The sequence below is a fragment of the Tympanuchus pallidicinctus genome, unplaced genomic scaffold (assembly GCF_026119805.1).
Source record: "Tympanuchus pallidicinctus isolate F22 unplaced genomic scaffold, pur_lepc_1.0 scaffold6, whole genome shotgun sequence".
Classification (NCBI taxonomy): Eukaryota; Metazoa; Chordata; class Aves; order Galliformes; family Phasianidae; genus Tympanuchus; species Tympanuchus pallidicinctus.
The window spans coordinates 42770656-42785129 of NW_026294780.1; positions in this window are offsets into that span (position 1 = coordinate 42770656).

Here is a 14474-nt window from a genome sequence, read left to right on the forward strand (position 1 = left end):
TCCTTCTTGCTTTTTTATTAGGGTGTACTTTCTGCAGAGCATCTATCTTTTCCTGAGTGTTAGCTTAATAAAATAAATAAATCTGTGGTGATATGATATTAGAGAATACGTGTAATATATAGATAGATAGGTACATGCATGCATGCATACATGCATATATGGCTACTAGGAATGCTACTAGCTGAAATTTAGATTATTTTTTTCCCCAAACTATACTTTTTAGAGTTATCCCAAGAGACTTCTACCAGTTTGTGTTTGTGTTGTTTTTTTATATTAAATTACCTCAGTAGTCTCCTGAATTTGTCGCCATCACAGAATAATGGTCATGAATTAGGGAAGAAGCTTGGGGATTTTCCAGTTTTCCTGTAAATGATATCTGCATTGGTTGCAACATCATTCATGAGTCCTGGTGTGCATGGAAAGGAGAGGGATGAAATTTCCAGAAGTCCAAACAAATCTAAGTCTTCTTTCCAAATCTTCTAGTAGGATGCAACTTCATGCCCTTCGTGTGTCAAAGTTTTCAGATATAAAAAAAAAAAAAAGGTTTCTTAAATTGGCAAATGGGGTGATTTTCTCAAAATATGTGCAATCAAACCCTGACAGATTTTCTCAAGCTTAGGAGAAAGACAGAAACCAGAATGGTTATTCCATGTAGAAAGTAAAATCCCTTATTAGTCAAACTTTCTGATGGGAAAGAAAATTATTATATAGACCTGGCCAAGGATCATCACATATTCCGTCAGAAATATTTCTGCGGGCAGAGACCACAAACCTACAGTATGAAGGAACAGATCAAGAGACCACCGTGTCTGCTGGAAGGATTACAGTCTGTTACTTTACAGCCATATGATGCTTTTCCAACCTATCTAAAGCTACAGCATTTCTGTAATCCACGTAATATACTGAAGAGTTATTAATTCTGAGTAAACACCAGTGGGTGTGACAGCCATGTGGCAAGTGCTTGACTCAGGCATCTTCCACAGCAGAACTTGAATTTCTCATATATATTTGTACTCCTCAGTGAGAACAACAAACAAGGCTGGAACTTATTGGTCAAGGGTTCGGTGAGCTGTGTCAGGGTGACTAAACACTTGTCCTGACTGTAGCACCAGTCCTTGACTAATCCTTGACCAATCCTCTGTGCCTGAGGTTTCAGTTTTTCCGATTGCTTTGTTCTGAGGCATCATTCCCAGCAGGAGAAAAGTTGACTGTAGAATAATTCCCGTAAATGAAGTAAGATTTGACTATAATTGTTGTGACGTAGGAATACAAATACGTGGGGAAAAGAGGGAAAAGCTTGAATTTGCTACCTACATACAGCTATACTAATATTATGAGAAGAACTGGGGGAACTGGGATTCTGGAAAAGAGGGGTCTCAGGGGAGACCTTATCACTCTCTACAACTGTCTGAGGGAAGGTTGTGGTGAAGTGGGGGTCAGCCTCTTCACCCAGGTAACAGAGATAGCACGAGAAGGAATAGCCTCAAGTTGCTCCAGGGGAGGTTCAGGTTGGACATTAGGAAAAAATTCATCTCTAAAAGAGTGGTGAAGCACTGGAACAGGCTGTCCAGGAAAGTGGTTGAGGTGTTCAAGAACCCTGTAGATGTTGCACTGAGGGACGTGGTTTAGTGGGGAAATATTGGCGATAGGTGGATGGTTGGATTGGATGATCTTGGAAGTCTTTTCCAACCTTGGCAATCCAATGATTCTATATCCTAGAGCCTCTCTATGCTGACACAATGTGACTTAGTTTCTGACAGGATGAATTGAATGTGTCCTCTCATTCTGCTGATCCAGGTCAGTGAATCTTACAGCATAAAGTGACCTACATGTTTAGTTGTTTCCAGGACCTGGATCTCAGCTGTGATACTGGAAATGCTCAGATGAGTCTGGTTTTATGAAAAGTAATGTAAACAGAGAACTTGTTGAAGAAGCACAGAGATCTTGCAGTCTGAGTGAAACTTAGTATTAAATCACTCTTTGATATCTTACTGCTTGCAGTCTGTGTCCACTCAAGCAAGGCAAAGCCTCTCTTCCCGGGTTATCTGTCATTCTTTAAACTCTCTGATGTTATTTGGCTTTAACGATTAACTCCACTTATTGATATAGTTGTTTTGGTTTATTTCCTTTAAAAACAGGGGATTTTTTCTGACCCTTCTTGGAATAGCAGCTCTCTGCTTAGTGGAGTGTAGGGTAATTTGTAGATCCCAACTAAATGGGCTCTGAGCTTTGACTGACCTTTCAGGCACTCCTCGCTTTATAAATAGCAGAATACGTGAGGTGCCTGTAGGTTCACCTCTTATTTTATAGTGTGAAGGGACATTCCCCTACCACAGCAGCAGGGGAACATGCATAAACATAACTCCTGTTTTCTTGTGTGTGTTACAACAGCTTATGACAATATATTTAGAGATGATACAATAAACTATGAGCCAAATTCAGCTGTTAGAGTGCACGAGGTGATTACTCTAAAGGAAATTAAACCCCATTGAATTTCAGACCAAAAGATAGAATTTTGAATGAAATAAGTCTTTCAAAAAGGAAATTGGCTTAACAAAAAATGTGACCACTTTCTATGAACTAAGTCTGTGTTTTCAAATCATCACAGCTAAAATAACTCTACTATTAAACTTTATTTCATGTTATCAGTTCTGGTGTCGACTGAAATCTTAAATTAGGATGCAGATCCTGGAGCAAGTTTAATGTTAACTAACAGCAGTTACTGATTTATCTGTGAGATTAACTGCAACTGCGAGGAACTACCTTTCAATAAGTAACTGGAATGAAGATTTGAGCTTTTGTCTCTGGATTGTTTTGCTCTTTTGCTCTAAGGTTTTTGATTGTGCTCTTCCCTTAAAGTATCAGCTAAAATAATTCTCTTTTATTATAACTTCTCATTTTATTATATTATTTATAATAATATAAAATTACTTCTTTACAATGCCTTTCAGCACACATCTGGAAATAATGGGGTTTAAAAACAGTAGGTGGGGTGATACTACCTTTTGCTGACTACATTCTTCTTATGAATTCTTTGGTTCTGTTAATGAACTACAAAAAAACACTAAAATATGAATGCATTAAAGAAGCTAAATATTTCTGAATGCATTCACATCTATATATCTCTCTAGCTTCATGCTGCAGTATGGGAACTCAAAGAGCACACTCAGTCTGAGCCATCAGACATCAGTAAGTTCCTCTGTTATGCAAGAAAATAATTGCAAAGCATGTTCATAAGATCATCATTATACAACTAAAGTGAAACTATGTTTGTGTTTGGGATGAATAATAATAGCTCAGTGTCCAGGTAGAGATCAGTGACAAGTAGTGTCCCTCAGGGGTCTGTACTGGGACCAGTGCTATTTAGTATCTTCATCAGTGACATCAACAGGGGGATTGAGCGCACCCTCAGCAAGTTTGCTGATGACACCAAGCTGTGTGGTGCAGCTGACACACCTGAGGGATAGGATGCCATTCAGAGAGACCTACACAGGCTCAAGCAGTGGGCCCAGATGAACCTCATGAGGATTTTCAAAGCCAAGTGCACCTGGGTTGTGACAACTCCTGCCATAAATATAAGATGGAGATGTAAGGATTGAGCATAGCCCTGATGAAAAAGACCTAGGGGTCCTGGTGGATGGCAAGCTGGACATGAGCCAGCAATGTGCCCTTGCAGCCCAGAAAGCCAACTGTATCCTGGGCTGCTTCAAAAGCAGTGTGGTCAGCAGGGTGAGGGAGGTGATCCTGCCCCTCTGCTCTGCACTGGTGAGACCTCCTGGAGTACTGTGTCCAGATGTGGAGTCTCCAGTGCAGGAGAAAAATGGACCTGATGGAGTGTATCCAGAGGAGGGTCAAAAAAAGGATCCAAGGAATGTAACACCTCCTCTACAAGGACGTGCTTAGAGAGCTGGGGCTGTTCAGCCTGGAGAAAGGAAGGCTCTGGGGAGAGCTGAGAGCAGCATTTATACAATCTAAAAGAGGAGAGATTTAGATTGTATGTAAGGAAGAAGTTTTCTATAATAAGGATGGTGAGACACTGGAACAAGGTTGCCCAGAGAGGTGGTGAATGCCCTATTTCTGGAGACATTCAAGGTCAGGCTGGATGGGGCTCTGAGCACCTGATCTAGCTGTGGGTGTCCCTGTTCATTGCAGGGGAGCTGGACTACACCTTTAAAGCTCTCTTCCAAATCAAACGATTCTATGATTCTCTGATCATTCAAGCTGCCTTTAGAAACTGAAGCTCAAGATAATATCATATTTCAGCAATGTTCTGACACAAGCCCTGAAGGAAACTAAATTCTGCTTGGAGCTGCGGTCCAAGCATTTGGTGAATGTACAAGAAGATGATTCCAAGCATTTTGTCTTTGCAGTGAAATAACATATGCAAAAAAGCATATTTCTGTAATACAAATACTTCTATTTGAGCCCCCAGGCCTGTCATACCTGTTTTTCAGTAACTTCTAGCTTAAATTGTACTAGGCAAAAGAATTTCCTGCTTCCACTCTTGCTTGAAGCAAAGAATATCTCTTTACAAAAAGCAATCCAATCTCAGTTTGGAAATTGTCAGTGATGGAAGAATCAACCACAATCCTGGATAAATGTTTCCAATGGTTAATTATCTCAGTGGTAAAAAAACGTTCCTCACTTCTAGGCTGAATCTGCTTTGCTTCTGCTTTCATCCTCTGAATCTTATCATGTCATTATCAGCTGTGTTAAAGAGACCATTTTCATATTTTCCTTATCCATGTAGTCATTCAATTACAGGATACAATTTGTAAGGTCTTTGCTTTTGAACAGTCACTGTATAATCTGATCGAATTCATTAGGCCCCTTTGCAGTCCACTCAGAGAGATAACCATCCCTCATCCATGCTTCTGTATGCTGACAAGCATATCCACATTATTCTCATCTACATAGATGGACATTGCTACACATTCCATCTCCTCTGTGTGGATGCTGTATGTGAACCCTGTGCCTGGATGACTGCGTCTGTGACTCTGTCTGTGACCATGTATGCCATGCTGAAAACAGAACATTCATACAGTCATTGTGACTGGTAGGGCAATCATGCCTTCAGGACCTTGTCTAGCTTCCTTGAAATACCAGATATAATGCCAGTTATCTGATTCTTGTGGCTGGCATGCAAGGCATTTAGTCAATACTCCTTCATCTCTTTAAGATTTTCTCGTATCTATGCAAACTATTACTAGATTTTCTTTTCCGGATTGCTGGAAATCATGTGATGATGTCAGACCTGCTGTTGTCCTATTTTCCTCATATGGGTGTCATAACGAAAGAAATGTTTGATGAAGAAAGCTAATCTGGCAAATTTCAGGGCATGTGTACACTATTCCAGAAGGTGCAGCTGACTCTCCTCTTGAAGCAAGTAGTATTTCCTCCAGTAGAGACATCACCCCCACCAATTTCCCAAGACTCATCTTCCAAGAACATTAATAACTACTGGAAGAATTTCCTTCTCTTCCAGTCCCTCTTTGGCCAAGTCACCAACCCAAACACCACCACCTATTCTTTATCAGGTAATAAGGTCTTGTCCGCTTCCATCTTTCAATTTTATTTATTTAATTACTTACTTTTGAGCTAAAGGGGAAAGAGAGGTGTCTTTCCTCGACTCAACTTACAGGAATCATGCTGTCTTAGTTACACTTTTACAGGTTCCCATCAATTCCACCTGTCAGGTCAGTAAGCTACTGGATAGCCACTGGATAGTGAGGGTCATTATGTTATGTTCAAAGAAGCATATTTTCACTTTTGAAAAAGTAAATTTTAAAAAGAGAAAAAGGCAACAAGAAATGGAACAATAGTACCACAATGGGAAGAAGTAAGTTGGTAATGAGAACTTGAAATTTCTACTGTCTGTATTCCTGGAATGGTGTGAACCACTAGTAGTTTCAGTCTCTGAGATACAGTCCACACTGGGAAGAAAAAATAAGATAAATAAATAATCTCCAGCCCAGAAGTGTTGAAAAAGATTATAGTTTGAGTCCTTGTGCATAAGCACGGCAGGGTCTACAAAAAACTGGTGACATAATGCTTCATCCAGTTGTTAACAGGCAAAGATTTCTTCTGTGACTGTGGCAGTGCTGAAGGAGAAAGTGGCCTTTGAGAATCCACTGAAATCATGCTTCTGTTTACAGGAAAAATCACCCTGAATCAGTGATTGTGTATGTGTTTAAATGTGTGATCACAGGCATAGTTCCCAATGGATATCACATTAGAAGAGTAGTTTCACCACTGCTCATAGAAACAGAGATGTGCCAAAAACCGTGATGCAGAGGGAACACGTCAAAGGCTAAGTGAGAACAGTTAATCCTTCACATTTTATCCAGTCTTTTCTGCTGAAATTGTCTGCAGGAATGCTGCCTACCACCAGCTGCAGCAGGGCGTGTAGGTGAAACCTGAGCTGGGGGCTCTCACATCACCACAACTTAATCCATGAAAGCTACTGCTCCGTAATGGTAACCACCAGCACAGCCTGGATTTGCACTGCAGTTAGGTGCCATATCCAGATAGTATTGTCTGTGAACACAGCTCAAATGCAGTGATGAACTTCATCTTCATGCCCCAAATGAGCATCGGTGCTTCTGCTTTGATGCCCACAGCATAGCAACCTTCCCAATGGTACCATGGTTTGGTGATGCCACCTGGTTCTGGTGGCTACCAGAAGGGTTACAACAGAACACCTGGGTGATTCTGAGATTTCAGATTATAAAGTTCACCTAAACTAGGATTTGGTGAAATTTTGGAGGAAAGGCTGAATACCTCCTTTAAACCAAAATCTCTTGTATGTGATCTACACTGCAAAGGCAATGCATTAAGAAAAGGCTTCTCCCTCTCCACGTGCACCAGTCTGAGTTATGAGTCTGTCCTCTCCTCACAAGTGTACTTATACTTTAGTTTCTTCGGAGCAGCCTCATAGCTTATATGTATTTGCATGTGATGAAACTGGAAGAAGACTTTTAAAGATTTACAAATGATTAGGCCAATAATTGCCATTGATTCAGTGTAGTTTTCTAAGAAGCACTGAAAAATCTCAGTGTGTTTATGAGAAATTTCTCTCTAAGCCAGCAAACCTTCACAGAGCTACTGCCAGTGCTACTGTGGAAATAATAATTCCATAAGATTTCGAAATCATGTTTATAAGCAGGAGCCAGTATGGTTCAGAAAACTCTACTGATTCACCAGTGCTGTTGTTACAGTTAATTTTCCCAGAAAAGTATGCTATTGCAACAATTCCTTTTTCGTTTTTGTCATCGCAGTGTTTATTCCATTATCTGTTTGTTTTTACTGCTGAATCTTAATTTGGCACAGAGACTCCTGTGTCTAAAAAGGGTTTCTAAAAAGTCATCAGCATTCTGAAGCATACACAAATTGCCAGGGGATTTTATTTTTGGCTTTTGGAATAACCTTGTGTTTTTGAATTTTTAACAGCAATGAGAAATTCTCTCTCTCAAATAGCAACATTCTGAAATGACGTTTCAGCTTCTGCGGCTTCAGTCCGCTCTTTTATGATGTGGGAAATGCCCTGCCTCTGAACTGTGCAAGGGACACGTCATTCCCCACAAATCTTCTTTTTAGCAGAAAGGAGTAAACACCTCTGAGGTCCTGAGGATGTGTTTTTAAAAGTGTCCACTGCTCTCAAGAATTGCGACAAAGCCAGCTGAGGAGTCAGCAGAGAGAAAACACCAGGTCAGGAGAGAGTTGAGAGGGAGCAGGATGAGAAATTTGGAGTAAAAGCATGGAGTGAAGGAAAAATTTCAGCCTTATTCTCCAGCCGCAGTGAAATTTGTTAGATTGCTGACTAAGCCTCTCAGGGAGAGCGTAGGAGTCCCAGAGGGTGAGCGGTAAACATGGGCCTGAACAAAACACTGGAAAATATCCTGCTTGTCAGCAGCCTTCCTGTTACATGATGGAGATAAGATAGGTGGCCTGAGCTGTCTCAAAAAGCATCTGTGAAGCAGCTCTTGAGGCAAATCAAGAGCAGGAGGTGGGGGACAACCCCTCCTCTTTCTCCAGTTCCTTCTGCCCTGCCCTTTTCCCTTCTCTGCTCCCACTACTCCCTTCTTTGCTTCCTTTCTACCCTCCCCCAAAAGACCCCCTCAAGCAGCTATGTATGTGCATTGTAACCCTTAAAAAAGAAGCTTGATAGCATGCTGACAGTCTGGATTATCTTAATATGATGGGGATATTGTGATCATAGAATCATAGAATTATTACACTTGGAAAAGATCTCTAAGATCATCTAGTCCAACCATCAGCCCATCTCCACCATGCTGCCTAATCCCTGTCCATCAGTGCCACATCTACATGGTACTTGAACACCTCCAGGGGTGGTGACTCCACCACCCCCCTGGGCAGCCTGTTCCAGTGCCTCACCACTCCTTGAGAGAAGTTTTTACTACTCTGCAACTTGAACTTCCCCTGGTGCAACTTAAACCCATTACCTTTTGTCATTTTACTAGTTACCTGGGAAAAGAGGTTGACCCCCCTCTGTATGTAGAGATCATAGCCAGAGCTCATTTTATGGTCTCCACCTGGGAGGTTTACATGGGAGAAAATGGGAAGGACCTTCTAGGGAAGGTCTTACCATCATGGGATGAATGTGACACATGGGTGCAGCATGCCTGACCCCTCCTCACAGTGTATATCTGTGTTCATGGATGTCACGCAGGCCAGTTTTCAGTTTGTGTTGGATGTTTTCAGTCATCCATCAGAAGTTTGGTTCCACGTGATGCAGATACCTGGTGAGCTTGGAATGAGGAAAGGTTCAAGAAAAACATCCTCCTTGCCCATAAAGAAGAAGGAAGATACAGAGAAGAGCATTTTAAGAGTGACATCAAAATTTTTTCATTCAAAATTTCTCTGGTCCAGATTCCTCTGAAGAAATATGTCTACATCTGGGCACCCTAGATCTCCCAGAATCACCAGGAAAGATAAGCACAACAATAAGTGGTACATATTATCTGAAATACTTTCAAAATTTGCAGCATACTCCTGTTGCACTGACTCAACGGGGATCCAACAGTGATTAATTCATATCTAAGTAACTCTGTTGTAGTTAGCCAGGTGACACAGTTCTTTCTTCTGTGCCTTGGTATGCCCTGACATCACTCTTCACCAGGGTTGCAGGCATTGAACCTTAATACTGCTCCAGATTCAATTGTTTAATTTTCCTTTGCCTTTCAGTCTGTTTTTTGGTTCATGCCTGAACTTTGTGACTTCTTTCATGGCAGTCCCCATACACAGAGCATTCCTCCAGTTGAGGTTTGACAAACATCCTGATTCTTAACACAGCTCAGAACACACCTGCTCTCCCAAACACTGAAGCCATGGTAGCTTCACCCCCGCCAGGGCTGTTGTGGGGTGCACTGCTGCCATTGCCAGCAGGACTTCCTCTTGCTCATATTTCACTCATTCATTATTTCAAGAAAGTGCTAGATCCCACAAATGAAATAATATATTCACCTCCCTAAACCCGGAAAGGCTAAGCCATTCCCTTGTATGGAGGAGGGGACACAGGGAAAGGGGGCAAAATAACTGTCCAGTGGCTGTCACAAGGCAGATGATTTCTGCAAAAACAAGTGAACAGATTGTTCTCTGTGGCCACTGAAGGTAGGACAAGAAGATGTACTAAAACTGCAGCAAAGGTTGGCTGTTAGGGAAAGATTTGTGATGGGAAAGAGAGTGTGGCTCTGGAATGCCTGGTTTGGATGGTAGAGAAAATGCTGCTTTTTTTAAGATTGGACTTGAAAAACACATCACGTTGACATCAGAGCTAAACAGCAGAGCAATGGTCTAAATGGTGATCCATGACCCAGGAATATTGTCTGTCCGTGGATAAATACCCAAAAAGTCCTGAATCACAAGGCAGGAACTCTATCTTTTCCCGGGATCAAAGGGGGAAGGTTGGGTTTGGTGATGTAGTTCTGTATCCTCGTGGAAGGCTGAAGTTTAGGTCAAGACCCTCTAATTTCTAATTAAGTTGCTTAATTTTGTAGAGCTAGCAGAGCAAACTCCTGCTTAACAACACTTGAAATTCAAGAGTGAATACAGAGTTGGCAAAAGCATCAAATTCAGGTGTATTTGTTTCTCCTAGTTGTTGCTCCAGGAGACACTTGCAAATACATGTCTAATAGTGTTGGTTTATTTTTAATTGTATCCCATTCCTATGCTCCAAAGAGCTATTGCAATCCAGTTCTAGGCCCCCAATATACTAAAAGAACAGGGAGCTGCTGGAGCAAGTCCAGAGGAGGGCCACAGAGATGAACAGGGGGCTGGAGCACCTCTCCTACAAGGACAGGCTGAGAGAGCTGAGCTGTTCAGCCTGGAGAAGAGAAGACTCTGGGAAGACCTTATAGTGGACTTCCAGTACCTGAAGGGGGCCTACAGGAAAACTGGGGAGGGATTTTTATAAGGGCATGTAGCAACAGGATGAGGAGAAATGGTTTTAAACTGGCAGAGGGTAGATTTAGATTAGATAATAGGAAGGAATTCTTTACTGTGAAGGTGGTGAGACACTGGAACAGGTTGCCTAGAGAGGCTGTGGATGCCCCCTCCCTGGAAACATTCAAAGTCAGGCTGGATGGGGCTTTGAGCAACCTGGTCTGGAGGGAGATGTCCCTGCCTATAACGGGGAGGTTGGAACTAAATGATCCTTCCAACCAAACCATGATTTTATGATTCTTTGTTTCTATGGTCATTTGAACAGGGTTGCAGGCAGACTGTAGAAATATCTGGTCTGACCTGGGAAATGCAGGTTTGAGATAAGTACAGGTGGTGAGATGCAATTCTTCAATGACTTCTGCAGACCATCCCAAACATCATAAGGCTGTAGTTAAATTGTTAGTGGGGTCAACATTAGTTCAACTGTATCTCCATGGGCTTAGGTTACATCCATTAGACATAAGTAATTTTATTCTAGTCCCATGTATCACTCTCATCAAAGGACTAAGATATTCCCATGTGCTTATGCAAAATTATTCCGACAAAAATGTAATGAGTATGTTTTCTGGGAAACTAGGAACTTGATGACATGAAGAAATCTTTCCTGTTCTCCTTTATCTTGGGCGCCTCCAAAACCTGTTGGATCTATCTACCCCATGAGGTAGATGACACGACTCACACTTCTGGCTCTCTGCAGCCTCTAAGACCAGGGTACCTTTTTGAACATGCCCTAAGTCCTTTACAGCGTATGCTCAACTTCCTTCTCGGAAACACCTTTTCTGAGTCACATCCTTGCACTCAGATGGGATTTGGCCAGAGGCCACACTTGGAAACATGAGCTGAGAAACATGCAAAGATACTGACCCAGCAAACATGTTTTAGCAGGGTCTGCATTTGCTCTGGCACCCCTGACAGGCGATTACTAGGTTACATTTTATTTTCTAGTCAGATATCTGATTGTTAACTTCAAAATGTTGTAGTGTTCAGGATGGGATGACTGTTTCTGCAAGGTAAGAGTTCCGATCCTCACACTGTCCTAGAGGATTGTCTTGTTTGGAGGAAAGGCTGTGGTCCTCACATGCAGGGAATGATGTGTGATGTCCCTCACATGATGTCAGTGCCTCACTGGATATGGGAGTCAGACTGCCACATGTCATAGCTGTCACTGCAGTTCCATGGTAGCTTGTGTGGCCCAGCCTGCATATCTGTAGCAAGCCATGTCACTGCCTCCTGAGGTCACAGCAGGAGGAAATGCTGTGTATGTTTTCTTGCTGCAGTAGCCACTCTACAAAGAAGATCCCATTGCCCCAAGGGGAAAGAAAGTCTTGAGACTGGCTGGAGATATATGCTTTAGACTAGACCAGTGCTATGTCCTTATGTGTTTGGAGCATACATGTTTTTGGAGAGTCCAGTCAGGCTCTTCAATATTGAATAACACACAAACACTTGACACTGTGAGACATAAATACCCCAAGGACACAGTCTTTCACATCAGGTCTTTTGCATGATGGACTGAGAATGGATAAGTAGAAAATGAACTTGTTTCTGACTCAACTTAGGCCAGATTGGTAGACCTGCTCTCATTCAAGCCATACTGTAATGATGTGTGATCCCATCAGTCCTGCCAAGACTGGAAGGGGGCATGAAGTAGCCGCAGGAGAGCTGGAAGGAAAGGGGGAGGACAAGTCAAGGAGTTGGCTGAGCTAAGCAAGTTGAGTGAGGTAGTGAATCCGTGTGTCATTCCTTGAGCAATCATGAGGCAACTCCCCAAGAAGCTGCCCTTCCCAAGCTGTAGCGTGTGTCTGTACAATGAGCGTGGGTTGCTGATGGGGGTGAACTCCTTCTCAGGACCCATAAGATGAGTCAGAGTTGACTCAGGCCTTTGTAGTCCTCTTTACTCAAGTGATAATTGGTGAAAGGGAGAAAAGATGAAGCCTGTTTGTATTCTATGTGACTCCTACTGTTGCTATAAACTGTAAACACTGCACAGGGGTATTTTTATTCTTTTTTATTTTATTTTATTTTATTTTTTGGGCAAACTTGACTTCTGGGTGAACACATTAAGCCATAAATCCAGTCTTTCACAGGAGAAAACAGCTTCATTTATAACAGTCCATTAAGCAAAGAACATGCTCATTCTTCGTGGGGAGACCATTCTCCTGCCCACATGCTGAGGTATCTTGGAAGCAGTATGTAGTCCTTTGAGGACTAATTATTAATTTGAATTTATTGAGTGCTGACAGACATGTTTGGTGCTTTATGGTCACATAAGGGAACCCTTGTAGCTGCACTATTTCAAGAAAAAACTGCCATGAAAAGTGGAAACTCCTTTGGTTTAAGTAGACTGGAAGACACACATTCTGATTTTTTAAGTGCTAGCTTCCACAAAAGTGACCAGCTTCTCTCTTAAGTAAAGTATTAATGAACACTGACAGAAGTAAACAGGGAATCTCTCCTCTGAAATCAACAAGGTAGCATTTGTTGCACTGATTCTGTCCATCTAACTGTACCTGAGGGACACAAAGTGGCTGGATACTAAGAAATCAAACTCAGTTTGTTTTCATCTGTGTACCTATGAGAAGAGTTTAGTTTCTTGTTCTGAAGCCAGTTTGTAGGTTGCACATTTTCTTTGGTCCTCCATAATGTCTTCTCCCATCACGCTGTCCTTTCAAAGAGAATGGTTTCTTCTTATTTGAGTCTGTGGTTGCAAGGAAGATGTAGTAATAGAGAAGAAAAATAATCCCAAATTGTTTTACTTGTAATTATACTTCTATCTCTTCCAGCAGTGAAGATGAGCAATTCAGCTAACAGAGAGACACGAGAGTAAAAAATTCTGTGTCTGGGCTTAAATCTGAAGAAATGAAGCAAAGGGGGCATGAGTAAATCCTACAGTCACACAACATAGCTGGAGGTCTGGAGGTATTTTCCTTCTTTAAAACTGCCTACTCTACATAAGAAGATATGTCTAGGGTTTCCAGATTGTCCATTCGTGAGACATTTATGGCAGCTTCCTGAAGTACAATCTCATCTAACTCATTACCTCATGATCACAACCTTGAGAATAACAACACTTAAATTGCTATAAAGGTGAAGAGCAAACAGGCATGTTCCCTTCTTCTTGTTGCTGGTGGAAGAGACGAAACCCAAAAGGCTTGCAGGCACTGGTGGTCCTTAGATCTTGTGAGTCACTGGCATGTGGGATGGAGTCTGGGAAATCATCCTGCTAACATTTTCCAAGTCCTCAAGCATTTGGTGTGTGATGGTGAAGGTGATAATGATTAAAAGAAAAATCTGTTGTTTGGGGAGGTGAAATTGCAAAGCACTGTTGTTTTTTCTTTCTTCTCCCACAGGTTAGATTACGCTATAGAGAAAGAATTTACCCAAAGGCAGATAATGCTTAAACCATTTAGAAATAATTAATAGACATTAGAGTCGTTGCATTCTGCAGAAAACTGTGTCCTGAAAAACTAGACAATAACTTTCCTTGTTAGAGTAAAGGATGTTTGTTTAGGCCCAGCTGGTGCTTCCGACTACCTAATTACCCAGAAATGAGGTAACTGCTCTTAAGGAGGTCAAAAATGCATTCCTCTGAGTGCTGGGCAACACAAGCCATCAGGTTTCCACAAAATGTCATGCAGATATGTTGTTAAATTATTTTGCAGGTGGAGGCTGTGCTTAAACTTCATCTGCACTTTCTAAAAGGCCAAAAAAGGTTTGAAATTTATCTACAGAATTGCTTTATTCCTTCTGTAATGTTATGTGTTAAAGCAGCACTTCAGTGACAGCATATCTCTCTGCTCCAGGTTTATGAGGACCATCATCCTGGCCACAGCTAGCAACAGGACCTCCTCTGTCACTTATAGGTGACCATCACTCCTCCTTGGGATGACTGAGGTGGCAGGAAAGATTGGATGCCCTCCAAGTACACAATGCTTGGGCCAACTTCATAAACTTGAGAAGTCCTATCCCTGTCCTGCTCATTTTGGCTCTCCTTTCTCCCAGGGCATGGGAAG